The sequence below is a fragment of the Crocodylus siamensis genome, chromosome 15 (assembly GCF_052110815.1).
Source record: "Crocodylus siamensis isolate JL-2025a chromosome 15, ASM5211081v1, whole genome shotgun sequence".
Lineage (NCBI taxonomy): Eukaryota > Metazoa > Chordata > Crocodylia > Crocodylidae > Crocodylus > Crocodylus siamensis.
Window position 1 is genome coordinate 33,069,920 of NC_143409.1, and position 21,406 is coordinate 33,091,325.

Here is a 21,406-nt window from a genome sequence, read left to right on the forward strand (position 1 = left end):
AATGTCCGCCGAATCAGCCAAATACAAATAAAAAGTGAATACTAGCCGCTTCGCACAGTCCTAGTATCAGTATAATGTTGGAGAGTACTTGAGCACTACCACATAACTCTGTAAATATAGGATCATAGTGCTGTAGCTGGGACGATCAAAGGAATATGCATGAAAAAAGGTTTGTCTGATAATGTGTTTTTCTTGACCAGCTGCCTTGTTAGGAGAGATATTAGACAAGGCACAAAATGCCTTTGTCAGCTCCAGGAAAGCAGCAGATACAGGTAAAGCAGGGGCAGGCAATTCTTTTAGGCAGAGGGCCGCTTACTGAGTTTTGGCAAGCTGTCGAGGGCCACATTTCCCTCTTCGGTGCAGGGAAACGGGACCAGCCCCATGGTCCCAGGCCAGAAGCCTCTGCTAGGCAGGGACTTCTGGTTGGAGTGGGGCAGGGATGGGTGGGCCTTGCTGATGGGTCCTGCCACTGACTTCCCCTGGGTCCTATTGCCCTTGGCTCCTTTCATCTTTGACAGGTGGCCAGGAGCAAATAAATATTAATTTTATTGATTTTTTAGGGGCCCTGTGGGCCAGATAAAATGGCCTGGCAGGCTGGATCTGGCCCCTGGGCCATATTTTGCCCACCCCTGAGTTAAAGCAATGGCTTGTGTTCAACTCTATTATGTATGTGTTGCCTCCACAAGAGAAGGCTGAGGCGGGGATCTAGTGGCCTGTTACAAACTAGTCAGAGGGGACCAGCAGGCACTGGGGAAATCCCTGTTCCCCTGAGCATTGCCAGGAGTGACCAGGAATAATGGTCACAAGTTGGCAGAGGGTAGATTTAGGCTAGATATCAGGAGGCGCTACTTCACGGTCAGGGCGGCTAGGATCTGGAAACTACTTCCAAGAGAAGTGGTGCTGGCTCCTACCCTGGGGGTCTTTAAGAGGAGGCTAGATGTACACCTTGCTGGGGTCATCTGACCCCAGTACTCTTTCCTGCCATGGCAGGGGTCAGACTAGATGATCTACTTAGGTCCCTTCCGACCCTAGAAACTATGAAACTATGTGAGAGGTGGTTAGTCTAAAGTCAGGCAGAAAGTTGTGTAGGGTGAAATCTCAGGCTAAGTACAAACATTCAGAAAGTTCAAGATGGAATTGATTTAAATTACATGCTTTTCTTTAAGTGGTATTGATTAGATCAGTAATGAATAGAACACACACTTGCACTTTGATGGGGGGCATGCAGGTTGCCTGCACTGGCTGAGACCAGCAAATTGGGGATGCTCCTGAACACTTTCCAGCATGCCCCCCAGGCTTCTGGAGACTGTCAAACACACAGGCCTCCCCTGATTAGCTGCTAGGCATGGGCAAGCATGCCCCAAACCCCTGTCTGTATCATTTGTCAGCCACAGGCAGGTAGCAGGACTGGGGAAGTGAGGCATCTGTGTCCACTGCACAAGCCCCAGCACCTAGGCAACCTTGTCCCTGGGCTGTGCCCTCACACCTTGCCATGAAGCACCCCACAATGTACATACAGACCTGACATGGAGCCCAGGAGATTCTCTGTAAGTGGGCACATCCCCACAGAGCCCAACTGGGCTGTCAAGGATGCCTGTGGCTGACAGATGATGTGGCAGGAGGTTGGGCTCCATGAGGCTGCACCATGATTAATCAGGGCTCCATGTAAAGTCTGTTTGTACATTGTGAGGTGCTTTGTGATGGGGTGCAGGGGCACAACCCAGGGATCCAGGTGCCAGGGCTTGTGAAGAAGAAACAGATGCTTCCCTTCCTCCCTCCCACTTCCTGGCTGTGCCTGGCAGCTGGCAGGAGGTGGGGCTGTGGAAAGGGCCTGTGCTGAGGTGCTCTGGCCTCTGAGTAAGCTCAGGGGTGGGTCCTGATGGGCACTCAGCTACAGCAGCCAAGCATAGACTAGTGCACCTCTCTCCAGGGGTAGGCGTGGAGGGGTTGTGAAGGGCTGCAAAAGAGGCTGGGATGCCAGATTGACAGCAACCTAACTTGAATTGATACAGGAACTGGTACTGAAGTTTGATGTACTTGTCTAACCTAGATCAATTAGGTTTGAGTGCACACTGATCCAGATCCTTCTTAAACTGGGCTCTAGTATTTTTGGACCGATCCATGTGAGCTAAACTTCTGTTCTATTATGGGTTTAGACCAAACACTTAAACCAGTAAAAGTGTAATGTCTGTAGCAGGCCTTAGAGGCTAACTGGTTCAGAGAGTCATGAGCTGTCATAGGTAACAGATGCCGTAAGATCTGATGAAGTAGGTTGTTGCCTATGAGAGCTCATGCCTCTCTAATCAGCATACAAGGTGCTGACTTGCCCTACCTTTGGCCATTATGTATGTGAAAATAGTTATTTAAAGAAGAGCAGTAAACCTTTGGGGCAAACAGAAGTTATCAGAAGTACTCTGGTATGTTTTAGACTGTAAGGTTTTTTGGAGCAAGGTTGCTGCGTTTTTATACTTGAGTTCTGATTCTGCTGGGGATTTACATATTAAGTTGATTGGCAATGATGGGTTGTTTTTTTTTTTGTCAGTCTGAAAGCCTGCCTGGTCAAAGAAAATACATTGTGTTCCATGCAGACTGTTATGGATAGGGAGGTTTGACATGGAAGATTTTAAAGCAGAAGTGCGCAACTCACCCATTTGCTAGTACCCTTTCCAGTGGCGGGCTGCCACTTAGTGAGATCCACTCTGACTTGAAATAAGCCCTCAAGATATTTATAAGTGGGAAACTGAACCAAATGTATAGTGCAGGTGTAGATTAGTGAATGGCTGTAAAGGGGGGGCACTGGATTCACCATGTTGATTTACAAATAATGTTTATTTCATTTAATAAAGTTGTAATAAAGAATTATAGCAGATGATAAGGATTGTCCTGGTAGGCCGTATGTCATACATCCCTGTCTTAAATAATGAAAACCTGCCTTTTCTTCATGAATGTGAGATTTTTCATGTCTCTCTTCATATATGTCTGAATTTGCCTTCTGGTCTTCAGACATAATTCCAGTTCACTGAACTTGGGTGACAAATTCCAGTCCCAGATATGGCTGTTTGTCAGTGCTGCATATACAGAACATTCTTTAGTGCTTTGTTATCATCGGGGATCTAGGTTTTCTGTTTGCTTCAGGAAAAGGCAGATTTTCTCCTTTAAAAGAGAAAAATGCTGTGGATTTTCTCCTTTAAAGAAGAAAACTGCAGAAAACCACAGGTGTGCCTTTGCAGGCTAGCAGCCTTCCAGCCTGCAAGTGTTGCTGGGGTGGAGCAGGAGGAGGATGACTGGAGGCGGGGGGAACCATGTGCATGTGCACACATATGGCCAGCATATAGCCAGGCAGGGTAATAGGAGCAGTCCCAGCAGCTAGATACAGGTAAGTCTATGTGTGGGGAGGGGACTGTTGGAAGGTCTGGGCTTGGGGACTATCTGGGGAGACTGTGGAGGGGGGTGTGTGTGTGTGTGTGTGTATAACAGGTGTGTGTAGGGTGGGTGCCTGCCAGTGCTGTGGGAAGGCATCTGGGCACTGGGGCTGTGGCTCCTCTTTCCTTTGGCCTGCACTGCAGCTGGGCTTGCTCCACTGCCACCCACAAAAGCTGGAGTTGCCACTGCCACAGCTGCCGTTTTCTGGCCCAGGTGGGATGGAGACTGCGTGTAACCCCATTGCCCACCTCCTGCTGCCTGCAGCATGCCCTAGGCCAGAGCCACACTCATGCTACTGCTATGGAGTGTAATCCCAGCCCTAGCCCCAGTCGGTGGTGAGGGGCAGTGTGTGGTGCCCCAGCTGCTGCCTGTGCTCCCCCATGAGATGTACTGTATGCACCTTATGCTGGCAGCTGTCCCCACAGACCACCAACCTGTGAGTCTCCACAGAGTGGGAGCCCCCTTCAGCAGGCGTGGGGGGGCAGAGGGCTGCAGGTCTGGAGTAAGGGGCACCAGCATGGCCACGGTGGGCAGGGGACTATGTCAGGAGTGAGGGTCACTTGCAGGGCTGGGGGGGATGGGGCTGGCGGGAGGACAGCTGCAGCTGGACCTGAGTCCTGGTGAGAGAAGGGGGCAGAGGGAGCTCTGATTTTCTATGATTAAAAAAAAGCCAAAATCAAATGTCAAAATATATAGGTATTAGAATGTATTTTATTGTAATGACTGAGGCACTGGTAGGCTTCCAAACTGGTTTAAAATTGTAAATATAGCAATAAAACATAGTATTCAACTGATACCTGTATATGTTTATGTATGTGTATATGTATATGTAGTGGTGTTTCATTTTAATCATGGAGAAAGGCAGATTTGGGGGGTTTTAATTAGAGAATTTGGGATTTTTTTATCAGAGAATTGGGGATTTTTAAATGAAGAAAACCAGGATCCTTGGTGATCATTCAGAATGAAAGGCAATAAATTAAAGGTAGAATAGAATCTGCTTTCACTGGCTTGGGCTCTAAAGAGATTAAAACTGCACTAAATTAAAGGCTGTAGGGTATATGGGCAACTATAAAATACAACATTATGTAGTAATGCAAAACTTCCCATTCTCTTGATTTTATTTTACCTTTATAAATAATGTAGATAGAGTATATTTAAATTAATTCATTCATGATTAGTACTGAATATCAAATTAGTCTAATAATATTTTCATTTATTACTGGAGAACAATAGAAAATGAGTAGTCCATATTCTGTTCTATTTAAGAATTGGCAGAAAGACAAAAAAAGATAGGTTTTCTTTTCCAGGGGAGAGATTATATCATTATTCTGCTCCTTCCATTTTTACTGGCAAAGTACTTTGTCTGGATAAGTTTTTGGGAGAGAATGTGCAAGAGCTGGTAGGAGTAAAGTGAGAGATCTGGAAATGCAGAAGCATAGGCAAGCATGGCAGTGAGAGCAGGAAAACTATAGGTCACTGGCTGGCAGATGGTAATATGAGCTGTAGAGGCTGCTGGCAGATGGTACTGACAGTGTGGACAAGACAGAGATTTTGGCTACAGAAAAGGAGCTTTGGAAAGATATGAGAAGTCTATGTTTCTTGATAAATTCACTGTCCAATTTGGACATGCTACAAGTTTTTAGACCACAAACACCCAAAAGGCAGAGAAGCTTTGTTGCTATAAAAAGCACAAGGTGAATAAAACAAGAAAATGAGAGTTTTGTAGTTTGGGTTAAGACCTGAATTCTGACCATTCACTGACTGTAAGGAACAAAAAGACTATACATAACTGGCACATCACTTTGTGATTATTGATGCTAGTTCTTCTGCCTTCTGCACTGTTCCTGAACTAACTGCACTCTTATGCTATGTTAGCAAAATAAATAATTCCCATGATCCATATTTCTTTCATCTTCCTATGTTCCCCTTTATGCCATGCATTTTTTTCTCAGTTCCCCACGTGATAGTGTCTCTCACACTTTCATTTGCAATCTAGTTTCTTCTTTAGCAATTAGCTAATTCTACTGCTTAGCTTAGAGCCTAGATCAAAAACCGGGCAAGCAAGTGTTTGTGTGTGTGTGTGGGGGGGGGTGTAAATTTGGATACCCCAAAGTGACACTAACAAAAGAATCTAGGTAGATTCAGTATATGTGAACAGATGTTGCAGAGACCAAATGCTCATAATTTTAGTGTATCAGGACCATGCCCCAAGGGTGGCTGTGAGACCCCTTAGTGGCTACATGACTCCTGTTTCTTGGAGTACCCGCCTTCTTAGTCACCTGCCACGCCTTGATGCTGTGGTGTTATGGGAGGCTTCCCCAGAGTCCTAGATTGAGCTCTTGTTTGCTTTACCTGGGTGGTACCTCTTGCACCTGGTTGGCTCCCAGCCTTGCTCCTTGGACACTAAATTATGGTCCTCCTGGCTCTATCACTGCCTCAGATCACCAGTGAACTAAGTTTCTGGCTTCTGTTCTCCCCTGTAGTCACATCTGCGCCTCACAGATGTTACTTGATGTTCATTTGGAGGGGGCTTCAATGCAATTTTTGACCCTCAGGCCCCAAACTTTTGTCTAAGCCTTGGGGTTCCCAGGCTTGGCCCTTTTATTCCGTCTGAATCCCTAAGCCCAAGTCTGCTGTCCCAGACATTGGCTTCTGGGCCCCTAGTCCCTGCCTCATGTTGCTCCTGCTGTTGCCTTGCCTCTCTCAGCCTTGGCTGACTCATTCAGCCCTTAGCCCACTGGATCCCTGACCCAGCTGCATATTGTGAAGTGCCCCACCAGGCACTCCTCCGTGGCCTCCACACCTTCCCCGTAGCCACAACCTGGCCCTCCAGTTTCAAAATTAAATGCAACATAAACCCAAGCAAGCTGCTTTACAACCTAAAAGTCTCCCCTTCTGGGTTAATATCCCCTGCAAGTCATACCCTCCTTGAAGTCCTCTCATCTTGGCTGCCTTGGGTGGCTTGGGTACCTGCCTATCTGTCTCCAGCAGCACTCTTCTCCCCGCAGCCTCAGGCATGGGCTGATGTGCCCTGAAGCCCCACCACCTCTTTCTGTCATGTGACTCCCCAGCCACACACAAGGGGTTTCCACTTGGGCTTGATGGCCAGCCTGCCCTCTTCTGCTGTAGCATCTAGCTGCTCTGTCATCATAAAGCGAAAGGGGCCTTGGCCCCTGTTACATCTAGGTATGAATAGGGGGTAAGGGAACTGGTTCAAAAGAACCTGTGTGAAAGGTCCAAACTGTATTTTTTGAGGCTTAACAATTTTGCTTGGCTTATTTTGGGGGGGATTTTGTGCACCTTGAGATGCTGAACTATCAAGAGAGAGACTGCTCAATTTCGGAGGCAGGCTGAAAATATTCAGGGAATGCATAAAGTATTTTATGAAGGATTTTTCCCCCTTAATGAAATTCTTAAGTCAGTTTTACAGAAAACAAGTTGGCATTTCAGAGAAACACCGACTTGTTGTGTACTTGCTGATCATGTTACAATATGTATTTTGAGTGGAAGCAGGGGATAGCCCAAAACTGAGGCTAATTATGTGTTTGAGTTCTTATAAGGATTTCCATTCCAGAAATGGACAGAGCCAAGATGTTTCAATTTCAAACTGCATTTCATCAAAGTTCCAGGACTTAAAAATCGAAAAGCTAGATCCACCCCTGCTTGTGAGGTTCACTCATCACTACTATAAATTTGTTTCCCCAGGGGTCATGATAATAGGTAACAAAACCTTCAGAGATCTCTACTTAGAGCTGATAAGTAACTCCTGCTTTGTCCCATTTTTCCTGCTGAGAGAAATGTTACAGTAGCAATTGTTGGTTGCTTTACAAATTGCAAAACATACTTTAAGCATCACTGTTCCATAGGACTGAGGCAGCACCATGTCTTTACAACATTTTGCTCCTGATAAACCATAATTGAACGTAATATTTACAATTTAATGTAAAAACTGAAAAGCAAAAATATTGTCCCACATTGTCCCTTTGGCATCATTTTTTTTTCTTATGATCCTTCCAAGTTTTTCCTGGCTACTTAAATTGGCAATAGTGGTTTGTCAGTTTTAACTGAAACTTATTGATGGCAACAATATCTTCACTTTCAGGGAGCCCTTTGCTGTAAAGTTCCAGTGAGACATTTATCAGGTTACCAAGGGCTTAATTTGGACCCTTTCCCCCTCTGCCAGTGTTTGGAGACTATTAAAATGCCTAATAGCCATGGCATGCAAATCTTAATAAAAATGTTAGGGAAATAAAGGAGTTAAGAGCCTCCTCCCTATCCCAAGCCTCAAAACAGATGTCACTGGTAGATGGCAATTGGCTATGCCCTGATATGTCACAGCACAGATGATCATGATCCACGGATGTCTACAGACATTCCCAGTTCCTTCACCCCAACATGGGGCAACTGTAAGCAGGGGGAAAACTTCCATTTGCAGATGTGTCCCCCATGTCAGGGAACAGGGGATTCCTCAGAAAATATTACACCTTTTGGGTTTTGGCTGGGAAGAGTTCCTGACAATTTCATAGATTTCATAGACATTCAGGCTGGAAGGGACCTCGGAGGATCATCGAGTCCAGCCCCCTGCCCCAGGGGCAGCAAGTGAGCAGGAATCATAGGATCCCAGCAAGATAAGCATCCAAATGTGTTTTGAAGGTGTTCACAGTAGGTGCTTGAACTGCCTCTGGCGGAAGTCTATTCCAAAACTTGGAGGCTTGGACAGTAAAGAAGTTCTTCCTTATGTCCAGCCTGAAACAGTCATGAAGGAGTTTGTGACCATTTGATCTTGTCATCACTTGGAGCACTCTGGTGAACAGACATTCCCCCAGATCCTGATAAGCAGCCCTGATAAACTTATAGGTGGCCACCAGATCACCCCTGAGCCTGTGCTTTTCTAGGCTGAAGAGTCCCATGGCTCTCAGCCTCTTGTCATAAGGTCTGTTTTCCTGACCTCTGATCATGTGCGTGGCTCTTCTCTGCACTCTCTCAAGCTTCTCCATGTCCTTTTTGAATTGTGGAGCCCAAAACTTGACGCAGTACTCCAGCTGCAGCCTCACCAAGGGCTGAGTACAACAGGAGAATGAGGTCCCAGGATTTGCTTGAGAAGCATCTGTGGATGCAAGCCAGTGTTTTGCTCGCTTTACTAGCTGCAGCATCACATTGCAGGCTCATGTTCATCTTGTGGTCAATCATGATCCCCTCAAGTCCCTTTCATCTGTAGTGCTAACCAGTATAGCACTGCCGAGCCTATAAGCATGCCACAGGTTTGGAGAACCTTGCTTTTTTCGGTGTTGAACACCATCAGGTTCTCATCTGCCCATTTTATGAGCCTGTCAAGATCTGCCTGGATTGTCCTCCTATCCTCAGGTGTGGATGCTTTACCCCAGAGTTTGGTGTCATCGGCAAACTTGGCCAGCCTACTTCTCACACCAATATCCACATCACTGATGAAGATGTTAAACAGTATAGGCCCTAGGACAGAGCCTTGAGGGACCCCACTGGTGATCACGCACCAAGATGACTGGCTTCCATCAATCATCACCCTCTGGGTCCTGCCGTGGAGCCAATTCCCCAGCCAGCAGATCATGGTGAGGTCAAGGCCACAGTTAGCCAGTTTTGCCAAGAGATGATCATGGGATACCAGATCAAAGGCTTTTTTTGAAGTCAAGATATACAACATCAATCTCTTCCCCCTTCTCCAGGTGATACGTCACCTGGTTGGAAAAGGAAATGAGCTTGGTCAAGCAAGACCTACCCACAACAAACCCATGCTGGGTATCCCTCAGGATATTGCCATCAGCTAGCCTGTATAGGATGGCCTCTTTGATAATCTTTTCAAAGACCTTCCCTGGGATAGAGGTCAGGCTGATTGGCCTGTAGTTTGCCAGATCTCCCTTTCTTGAATATAGTCATGACATTGGCATTCTTCCAATCTTCAGGCACTACACCAGAGCACCAGAAGCTCTCAAAGGTCCATGCCAGGGGCTGGACTATGATGCTTGCCAGCTCCTCGAGTACCCTTGGGTGTAAACCGTCAGGTCCGGCTGACTTGAAGGTGTCCAGCCTGTCAAGGTGTTCCTTCATGAGGTCAGCTTTGATGGAGGGCAAGGAATCTCCCTCACCCAGACCTCCCTGACCCACAGTGGGACTGGTGAAAAACTGACGCAAAGTACCTATTAAGCAAGTTTTCTTTTTCATGGGTATCAGTTGTCCCATCTGGTTTAGCAGGGGTCCAGCATTGCCCTTGCTTTTCCTCCTGTTCCCCACATATTTAAAAAAGGACTTTTTATTTTCCTTGATATTTGTAGCTAGCTAGAGTTCCATCACAGCCTTGGCTTTCCTTGTTTGTTCTCTGCAGTTCCGGACCTGTGCAGAGTATTCCTCCTTGGTGGTGGTTCCAGTCCTCCATCCTTTGTAGGTCTTCCTTTTAAGATGCAGGAGGTCTGCCTGTTCCCTGGAGAGCCAGGGGGCTGTTGTGCCCTTTTGCTGCCTTTCCTCTGAGATGGGATGGACTTTGCTTGCACATCCAGGATTGCTTCCTTGAGGAGCAACCACTCGTCCTGAACTCCCCTCCCCTTTGGGCTGTGGCCCTTTAGGGCCTCACTGACAAGCCTCCTGAGCTTGTCAAAGTCTGTTTTCCTGAAGTCAAGGACTGACTTGCCAGCATTACAGTAGATGGTGAAGGTGATCAGCTCATGGTCACTGTCACCCAGCTTACCTTTGATCATTAGGTCACTGGTTAAGTCATCCCCAGTTGTCAGTATGAGGTCAAGCAGCATTTTACCTATCATTGGCCCGTAGACTTCCTGCATCAGATAGAGCTCATCCATGCACGAGAGAAAGCTTGCGACCACTTGGATTTGGCTGAGCACTCCTCCCACAAGAAGTCTGGGTAGTTAAAGTCTCCCATGACAATCATGCACTGGGAGCGTGCGGCCTCAGCTAATTCCCTGGCAAACTCCTGGTCAAGGTCTTGACCCTGGGTAGGGGGTCTGTAGTAGACTCCCACCATTGTATCCCCTGTGCCGTGTTCCACACAGATTTTAACCCAGAGGGTCTCAAGTCACCCACTGTGGGTGCCAATGTTGGCTTGCAGGGACGCGTAGCTTTCCTTGACATAGAGAGCTACACCTCCACCCCTTTTGTCCACTCGATCCCTCCTGTACATGGTATAGCCATCTATACCCATGGTCCAGTCATGGGTGGAGTCCCACCAGGTCTCCATTATCCCTATGGCATCATAGTTATTTATGTTTAGCAAGAGGACAAGTTCCTCCTGTTTATTCCCCAAGCTCCTGGCATTTGTGTATAGGTGCACAAGTGTCCCCTTGGGGGGCCTTGCCTTGCCTACAGATTTTTCCAGGGCTGGGGCAGGGGTGGGATCCCTTAAATTCCTTGACCTGCTGGCTTTGCAAGGGTTGCTCAGTAGGCCAGCAATGGCAGTAGTCCCCCCATCCCCTGGCAGTCTTAGTTTAAAGCCTGGTGGAGCAGGTCAGCCAGTCTGACTAAGAAGAGCCTCCTCCCCAGTGGAGAGAGGTGGAGGCCGTCCCTTCCCAGCAGCTCGCTGCCTCTCTCACCAAAGAGCGGACTGTGGTCACGGAAGCTAAAGCCTTCCCGATGACACCAGCACTGCAGTCTTTGGTTGACTACCTGGATCCTCCTCTCCCTCCTCAGCCCATAGCCCAAGACAGGGAGGATTGATGAAAATACCACCTGTGCCCCCAGACCCTTAAGCCCTGCTCCCAAATCCCTGTAATGCCTCATCACCTGGCTGGGAGGGTTCCGAGCCATGTCATTGGTGCCCACATGGATAACGAGCATGGGATAGTGGTCAGTGGGTTGGAGGAGCTTAGGGATCTTTTCTGCAATGTCTCAGAGGCAGGCTCCCGGGAAGCAGCAAACTTCCCCGGGTAAGGGGTCAGGGTGGCAGATTTTCCCCTCAGTCCCCCTCGGGATGGAGTCTCTCATGACAAACACTTTGCATTTTGTCTTGGGGAGAGCAGGGGTGGTAGCTAGAGTTGAGCCTGTGTTGTTTGCGGGACCTGGCAAGTCAGCAGGCTCTGCTGGGGCTGCAAGAGGTTCATACCTGTTGCAAAGCTCCAGCAGGGTGGGGACCTTGGTGCAGCGGGCCTTGGGGCCCTTGACGATCTTGGTCCAACCCCTGGGCTGCACAGTAAGGGAGGTCCCCGGGTCCTCCCTTGTCTTGGAGGGAGACCGTGATCTACCCTCCATTTCCCGGGGGAGAAGGGCCTGGCAGTAGGAGTCAATCCCCTGCTCACAGTTCCTGATGGCACGCAGTCTCTGGACTGTGGCCTGGAGCTCCTCCAGCTGGTGCACCAGAGAACCCAGTAGGGGCAGACTTCAGAAGGGGAGGTGGCCATGTTCCCAGGCCCCAGAGCCTGAAAAAGCAACAGGCAGTCCCCACAGCTGAGAGCTAGGGGGTCTGTCTGCATGGAGCCTGGAACCGTGGGTTCCATCTGGGTGGCGGTCTCTGAGGTGCTGGGGGTGGGGCACAGGGCCTGAGGGGACCCTTGGCATGCGGCGTGTACCCAACTGCATCATGCCGCTGGTGAGCTGACTGTGGCTGGGACTGTCTACCTTGAGGGGCTCACAGGCAGGGCCTCAGGCCCTCCCACTTGCCCGCCTGTGCAAAATCCCACTCTAACTTGCGTGCCAGGCCTAGGAGTATGCTTCTTTGTGCAGCCTGTTCACAAGGCTCCCTGGGGGGCTGGGCGAAGTAGGAGCTGGTGGGGGGCATGACCCTCCTCAGCCCACTTATCCCACTCCCAGCTTGATAGTTCCCTCTCTCCATGGGACCCTGCTTACCTGGGTCAGGCTGGGGCTCGTCGGGGGTCCTGGGGTCTCACTGGGGTTCTCTGGGCTCACAGGGGTGCAGTGGGCTTACACCCGTGCATCCCACACTGGAGCCAGGACAGGAATGAGGCTTGTATCATTGCTGGGCCCTTTTTAAACTGTGCACATATGCAGAAGGGCTGGCTGGTGCCTCACTGTTTTTAGTGGGCTAGAGGGGCTAAGGGGGGATTCCTCCCCCCATCGAGGGAAGGAAAGGTGGGTACTCTCCTCCTAACCTGTCTTGTGCACCGGCAGCTTGGTTGTGCAGCTCCCTGGGGGGCTGGGCCAAGTAGGAGCTGGGGGGGCATGACCCTCCTCAGCCCACTTAGCCCGCTCCCAGCTGGCTAGGTCCCTCCCTCCACAGGCCCCTGCTTACCTGGAGCAGGCCAGAGCTCGTTGGGTTCCTGGGGTCTCACTGGGGGTCCCTGGGCTCACGGAGGCACAGCGGGTTTACACCTGCTTGTCTTGCACCAGAGCTGGGACAGGAATGAGTTGACGAGTTGTTTTTGGTTTTGGCAATGACAAATTGTTTATGGTCCTTTTCAGCAACTTGTCATTGCCAAAACCAAAAACAGTTTTGTTGCAGAGTACCTTCAGTGACTGGTGCTTTAAGGTTTGAGAGCAGGCAGCAGGGCAGCATGCAGGTGTGGGCTAGCCTTAATCATGTGGTCACATGACCCAAAGAGGACCCTTTGATTGGAGGTGGGGCTGGAGCAGCTTACATTTTAATCCAGGGCTTCAGAGGTGGGGCAGCAGCTGGAGTGACATTGCTTGCTGAGGGGCTGCTCAGGAAAACCTGGGAGGTAAGGGCAGGAGCTATGGGGATGTCAAGAGGCTCTTTATGCTAAGTATGACTAAAAACTGTGCCCTGCTGGGAAAGGGTGGGCTGGTGGGGCTGCTCATGGTGGAACAGACCCCCAGAAAATCCAGGCCAGTTATCTCCCCAGTGAAAGGTGGGTAGTGGTGCTTTAAAACCCCAGCCCCCACATCCTGGTGGGTTACTTTGAGGTAGGAATGGGCATGGGGCCATAAACAAACTAGAGAGAGGCACCTGAGCTCATAGGATGAAAGACCCCAGTGTTAGAGGGTGAGGCATGCTTAAGAGAAGCACCTGAGCCCTGTAGGGTGAAAGACCCTGATGGCCCCAGTAAAGGGGCAGAGAGAGTGAAGCCCCAGTGAGAGGGCAGGAGTATGCGAAGGCCCACATAGAGTAGGGGCATGACAAGAGCCTGAAGTGCTGTGCCTGAGAGGGGCCAGTGCCTGAGTTCAGTAAGGTCTGTGAGGGGATGACCTAATGCGCTGCATGCATCCCAGTTGGAGACTAAGTAGTGCTGCACAGAGTAGGGTCCGAGGGGGACCCGAACGGCTGCGTGGAGTAAGGCAGGTTGAGAGTGGTCTGGGAAGCGAACAGTATGCGAGAGGCCCTGTGAGAGTGGGTGGAGTACAAGAGGCCCTGTGAGAGAGGGTGGTATGAAAGAGGCCCGGTGGAGAACAGACTGCATGCATTGAATGTCAGAGGCCCTAAAAGGGGCAGAATTTGGCCTGGCCTTGGGCCAGAGCTGTTCATCAACTGTGAGGCATGGGACATGATATGGGTAGGTCAGAGTTGTATGTAACACCCTTATCACTAAGGTGAGCAATGGGTAGCCTCCCACCTTAATGACACCTCTCATAATGATTACCATCAAGGCATGGCAAATGAGGAGGGTGAGTGGTTAGCCCAGAGACAGGCGGGCAGTCCAACATTGGGACAAGACCTTGAGAGGACCCCCATCTCAAACTTATTACCAAAAAGAACCTGTCATTGTCAAAAAAATAACCCAACCAAAAACAAAATGCTAGAATATTTAGCATTTGACAAAAGTGTAGTGGGGCAATTCCAGAAACACATTGCACACATGTGAGTTTAGTTTAAAGGGGGGGGGGGAAGCCTAGTCTGATCTGATTGCCAGACATGCTGTTGGGGATGAAACCCTTCAAAGAGTAAGTCAGGCTTCTAGCCTAGGTTGGCTAAAATTATTATTCCATCCCTATTATAACTAACTATACAGGGGAACTCTTACTACTAGATGCAATTTTGTTTTAAAGCAATAAGGAGGTGTTATAACAATAATATTCAAAGAAACATGAATGTTTTTTAGGGATTAAAAATTGTAACATGTGGGTCAGAAATATTTTTATACTGGCCTCTGATTACCAGTGAACTTGAGGAAACTATGAAATCTTGTTCCATAAGCCAAAAATACAGGCCAAGTCAAGTGACATGGCCCCTGACATAAAATAAACATAGAATTCTTTACACTAGTTGGAAAAAAAATGTGTGCTCACTCTAGACAATTTTCTGCTTTCTAGAGATGGTCTTACTAGGGGCTACTTCAAGCATGCAAGTGATTTTTATATATACATGATTAATTTTGCTAGACAACTTAGACCTTACATCGGCATTTCTAACAATAGAACACAGTTTACTGGACAAGAGTTAAGCAGTTTGCAGGGAGGTATGTGTTTAGTCATGTCCATTTCCCAACCCCAATCCAATGGGCTGATGGAAAATAACACCAAAATAATAAAATATCCACTGAAAAAGATTGTATAATGAAACTGGTGCTTCTCGATGTTTTTAGATTAGGGCACTTCTCCATAACTAATTTGAAAAGTTTTGGGGGGAGGTAGACCTGTCCCACATGACTGTTTCTTTGAGGAGCTCCCCAGGTTCAGCTGAGGAACAGGTTTGATGCCCTGGCAGCTGTGACGGAGGAGGACGGTGGAATGGCCTCTGGCAGGGACGATGCCACTCCCCACACAACAGGGAATGGGCAGAGAGTGAACACCAGGAGGAAGAAACACCGGGTCCTGGTCATCAGAGACTCCTTGCTACGAGGACTGGAAGGTCCCATCTGCCGGCCCGACCCCTGGACACGACAGGTCTGCTTCATGCCTGGGGCTCGGGTCAGGAACATCATGGAAAGGATCCCGGCCTACATCCGACCTGCAGACCAGTACCCCATGGTTGTTGTCCATGTGGGTAAGAACAACGCGGCCAGGGGCAACCCTGACTGCATTATGAAGGATTTCAAGGCTCTGGGAGACAAGCTGAAGGAGACGGGGGCACAGGTGATATTTTCCTCTCTTCTTCCGGTGAGTAGGTGGGGACAGCAACACGAGGCCTGCATTGGCATGGTCAACCGGCGCTTACTCAGCTGGTGCTGCCAGGCAGGCTTTGGGTTCCTTGATAATGACCCATGCTTTTGGGCGGGGGACTTGCTGGGGTGGGATGGGCTTCATCTCTTTCCTAAAGGCAAGCGTGTCTTCTCTTCCAGGTTGGCTGATCTTGTACGGCGAGCTTTAAACTAGCCTCGCCAGGGGAGGGGGCCACAGGAAGACGAGGAGATGCCATCCGAGCAGGACAGGTAACAAAGGCAAGGAGTGCTAAGGTAAGAAACGGGGGTCCAGACCATCTCCCTAAATGGGGGGTGGCACACACAATCTTGCAAGGCCTTAAATGCCTATATACCAATGCTCGCAGTATGGGGAATAAACAGGAGGAACTCACCCTCAGAATAGCTAGTTCAAACCCAGATGTCATAGGGCTAACAGAAACGTGGTGGGATTCATCCCATGACTGGGCAGTTAGCATTAGGGGCTATAGGCTTTACAGGCAGGATAGAGAAGGAAGGAAAGGTGGGGGTGTGGCACTCTATGTCAAGGAGCAATACACATCCTCTGCCAGCAGAATGGGGTCAGAAGAAGGGCAGGCTGAAGTGCTTTGGGTTAAGATTCAAGGGGACCATGGGGAGAGTGATTTGACGGTGGGGGTCTACTACAGACCCCCCAACCAAGGAGAGGAGCTGGACCGGGAATTTTTGGGCCAACTTGCAGAGGCACTTAAGGCAAGGGATGTAGTAGTCATGCGTGATTTTAATTACCCAGACATCTGCTGGGAGGAACAGTCAACCAGGACAGACCAGTCCAGGAGGTTCCTAGCTGAGATACAGGACCTCCACTTAATCTAGGAGGTACACAGTCCCACCAGAGGAAACGTCCTGTTGGACCTGGTCCTGGCCACAGGCGATGACCTGGTAAGGGGCCTCTAGGTTCTTGACCACCTGGTCGATAGCTATCATCACTTGCTGGAATTCACCATCCAACACAGGGTGTCTAGGGCCTGCAGCAAGACAGTAGCCCCAGACTTTAGAAGGGCCAACTTCAACAAGTTGAGGAGACTAGTTGGGGAGGCACTGGGGTCCTTGAGGGCAGGGGAACTCAGTGTCCAGGACGAGTGGTCATTTCTTAAGGAAACGATACTCAGGGCCCAAGGGGAGTCCATCGCAACAAGATGCAAGGGGGGCAAGACTGCCCAAAAGCCCCTCTGGCTTACCAAGGACGTCTGGGAATGCCTGCTTGCCAAAAAGGCAGCGTACACCCGGTGGAAGGGAGGTGCTATCTCCAAAGAGAAGTATACCTCCTCTGCTTGGGCCTGTAGGGGGGCTGTCAGGAAAGCTAAGGCAGACATAGAGCTAGGAATAGCGTCCAAGATCAAGGATAATAAAAAGTCCTTTTTCAAATACATAGGGAGGATGAAGAAGGCACCGGGTAATGTGGGGCCCCTGCAAAGTACGCTGGGCAATCTGATGGTTGTGCCAGAGGAGAAAGCAGAACTCTTTAACCAATTCTTCATGTCCGTTTTCTTGTGCAGGGACCGTGACTTCCCCGCTGTGATGCCAGATGGACTCAAGGGGAATGCCTCCAGACCTCAGGTTGGGGAAGACTGGGTTAGAGAGCTTCTGGAGGGGCTGGACATCTTCACGTCAGCGGGTCCAGATGTTCTTCACCCCAGGGCGTTGAGGGAGCTAGCTGGGATCATTGCAGGGCCCTTGGCATGGCTTTACGAGCGCTCATGGTGCTCGGGCCAGATGCTGGATGACTGGAAGATAGCTAACGTGGTCCCCATCTTCAAAAAAGGGAAGAGAGAGGACCCAGGCAACTACAGGCCCATCAGTCTTACCTCTATCCTTGGGAAACTCTTTGAGATGATCCTCAAGGAGCACTGTGATGGGCCGGCTTCAGGGATGATGCTCAAGGGCAACCAGCACGGTTTCATTAGGGGCAGATCATGTCAGACCAACCTGATTGCCTTTTATGATCAGGTCACAAAGGCACTGGATGCAGGTGTTGCCGTGGATGTAGTCTTTCTAGACTTCAGCAAGGCGTTTGACACCATCTCCCACCCCACCCTCATTAAAAAACTAGGCGACTGTGGCATTGATGCCTACACAGTCAGATGGATTGCAGATTGGCTCAAGGGTCGTACTCAGAGAGTGGTGGTGGATGGGTCATATTCAACTTGGGGGGTAGTGGGCAGCGGAGTCCCCCAGGGCTCGGTCCTGGGGCCTGCGCTGTTCAATTTCTTCATCAACGATTTGGACAATGGGGTGAAAAGCAACCTGTTTAAATTTGCTGATGATATCAAAATTTGGGGTGAGGTGAGCATGCTAGTAGGAAGGGAAAGACTGCAGCAAGACCTGGATAGGTTACAGGGGTGGGCTAAAAAAAACAGGATGCCCTTCAATACTGACAAGTGCAGGGTGCTGCACTTGGGCAGTAGAAACCAGTAGCACACTTATAGAATGGGAAACTCCCTTCTTGAGAGCACGGAGGCAGAAAGGGATCTTGGAGTCATTATTGACTCCAAGATGAACATGGGCCGACAATGCGAGGTCACGGTTGGCAGGGCTAACCGCACCTTGTCGTGCATCCACAGATGCATCTCAAGTAGAGCCAAGGAGGTGATCCTCCCCCTCTATGCAACACTGGTCAGGCCACAGCTGGAGTACTGCGTCCAGTTCTGTGCGCCCCACTTCAGGAGGGATGTGGACAACATTGAAAGGGTCCAGAGGAGGGCCACCCGCATGATCCAGGGATTACAGGGCAGACCCTACAATGAAACACTGCGGGATCTAAACCTGTTCAGTCTTCACAAGAGAAGGCTGAGGAGGGACCTGATGACTGTCTATAAATTCACTAGGGGGGACCAGAAGGGTTTAGGGGAGACACTGTTTCCTCTAGTGCCCCCTGGCATGACAAGGAACAGTGGACACAAATTATTAGAGAGTAGATTTAGATCAGACATCTGCAAGAACTACTTCACAGTTAGGGCAGTTAGGAGCTGGAACCAACTTCTTAGGGAAGTGGTGCTGGCTCCTACCCTGGGGATCTTTAAGAAGAGGCTTGATGCCTACCTGGCTGGACTCATTTGAGTCCAGTTTTTCTCCCACCCAGGCAGGGGGTCGGACTTGAAGATCTACAAGGTCCCTTCCAACCCTACTTCCATGATTCTATGATCAAAGTAAAGTTCTGAAGTTCCATACTTGTCAAGAAGATGCCAGCAAATTTAACAAGATATTCTTGGTGTGAACTACACTTCTCAGGTACTGCAATTCTGGGAGCACTATTACAATATTTAGTGTGATATTGCCATCCATTATCACCAACACCACCTACTTTTGCAGAGCTGTAACAGTGGGCGTGATGCTATCTGGTTCACATTACTGGGCTACATTTCTATACATAGGAAAAAATATTCTTCAGATTTTTAATCCATACCACATTTTTATATGTAATGTTATGGTTGTTATCCGTATCACTTTCTAAGGGGCATATGCATTTTAATATAGGGTTAATGATGATAAGAAGAAGTATTTGCTTTTTAACCTTTTGTGCTGCTTACCATAACTGATAACAGATTTTCTTCTGGAAACAATTTACAGTTTCTTTCTTCCATAGTGTCAGCCAATATGATGTTTGGTCACTAGGTGACACTATTCCAGGTAAGTCAGAAACTGCTCACTAGGGATACTATAGAAGTAGGTATTATATGGAAGTTTCTGTTTGGGTCCCAGCCGGCTTATTTGATGCAACTTTAATGAAAATTGTCTTTTCCACCTTTCGGTCCAAGGCAATGTGAACCAAATCAAATATAGAATGAGTTGAAAGAAATGATAATAGCACAGGATCCCATGATTATATATAACAATAAAGAACAAACTCAATTAGAAGTGGGGACTCTAGCTTGCAACTCACTGGGAAGTGAGGCACCAGGCTGACTCTTCCCAGTGCTCGGGGCAGGGACACTGAGCACCGGGAACAGTCCAGGGCCACCACCGCCCCCAGCCTTCAGCGGCAGACTGCTGTCATCCTGCCCACAGATCCAGGGGCATGCCTCCCCAGGAAGAGCCCGACAGCTGCCCTAGCCTGCAGTCCTCCTGGGGGTCATGGAGCAGCAAGAGGAGTGCTCCCCGCCCCAGACCCACTGGCAGTTCTCATTGCAGCTGGTGCTGGTCACTCCCAGGGCCGCTGCAGCGGGAGCTAGGGTGAGTGAGGATGAGCTGTGCCATGTCCCATGCTGCCTGGAGCTCCACTTGCTGCCACTCCCCACAGCCCCTACTGCAGCAGCCCTGAGAGCAGCCAACACCAGCTGCCTGCACCACGGCACAGTGCAGCCCAGGAGCTGGGGTGAATGGGGACAGGCAGAGACCTGGTGCGGGGGGGACAGGTGGAGCACAATGCAGCCCCAGAATGGCCTCACTCCCTCACAGTCTTGGGAACCCATCTCTATTTGTTACATTATAAAGTGGGTTTGCTTTATGCAAGTCAAACCTGTATAGCCTATGGCTGAATCTCCCAACTGGCCCTGAATTTCTCCAAATGGATTTGGAGGCTTTTGATTTTCAGTTTGGACCTCTTAATGCGTCTCCCAATTTCAATTCAGAGATTGACTCTCCTCCAAATCGTATCAGCTACTGAAGCTTATCACAGCCCTACTGTGGATTGCTTTCAGTTTCAAGGTAGCCTTAAGTACTAGACTGCTCATGCAAGGGTGCCCACTTCTGGAAGAGCATTGGAGTGCCACTACTCTGCTTCAGTTGCTTCTTGAGAAGCGAGGGCTTCCTAGTGTGATATCTTTTATTGGACCAACTATGTAGTTGGACAAGCTTTCAAATGCAAGGCATTCTTACTCAGGTCTCTGATCACAGCGAGCCAGGCACAGCACAGTCAAAAACAGCAGGGGAAGTAGGTGAAAGAGACTCCCAGCGGTAACAGATACACAATTATTGAAGAAAAGAACCTGATTACTGGGAGATCAAGATCTATCGAAAGGGAGGAGGGTCATTCTCACCTTTCCTGTGCAGAAAGAATTCACAAGTTGGGTGAAATATAATGTGCCATAAAACCAATATCCGTGTTTAGCCCTTGGTTCTTAATGTTTAGTCAGCTTATGAGTTTTTGTTCCCATGGTCACTTCTTAAACTTGTTAGGTAGCTATCTCATGAGCACAAGGATGGTGAGATCAAGCAGAGAGTGGTTATTCTGTACGAAATGTAGTGTGTGTGTGTGTCCGTCCCTGTCCTTCATATTTGTTTCTTTTTTTTCTGCTGTATGTATTTGTCATGAAGGTACTTGGTGCTCTGGATCACGTGCATAACATTTTGGGAAAGGCATGTGTAGCAACTATGGATTCTGGTAATTTGGGGTGGGGGGTGGTATTAAGACTAGTGGCAGTGGAGATGTGCTGACAGGTTAAGTTTTTTTTTTTTTTGAGAACCACTGTTTTAGGGTAAAGACAGATGAAAAAATTATATCAACTACAACAGGGCTGGAGGATTTACAGTCAGCTACTTTGTGATAACTAATGTGTCTCTTCTATCCTACAGTAAGTGAAGCTAAACCAAGATGGTTTTAGTCATTGTACCGTATCTCTCAAGATGGCTTTATCTTTCTTTATCCACCAACCATTTCATCTGTCTGTCTGTTCCCCCTCAGTAAAATGGATATGATATTTGTCAGTTTTGATAATTAATTTCCAGGGGGTGGGACTGTCATGTTTGAATCTATCCCAGTCTATAGTGGTGCCTCTGGGTTCTACCTAATGCAAATAATGTTATTGGTTCATGTGTTGACCTAGCAATAGACAAGGATAAAATGTTTGGGCTGATTTTATTAGATCTGTCAGCTGTCCTTGATTCCATTAACCATGAAGCTTTATTGAGATGTTTAGCTGGGTAAACAGTTGTTTGGGGCAATTTCTTACAGTGTCAGGTTGGGTACAGCAGGAATCTGTTTTGTCACTTTTCCT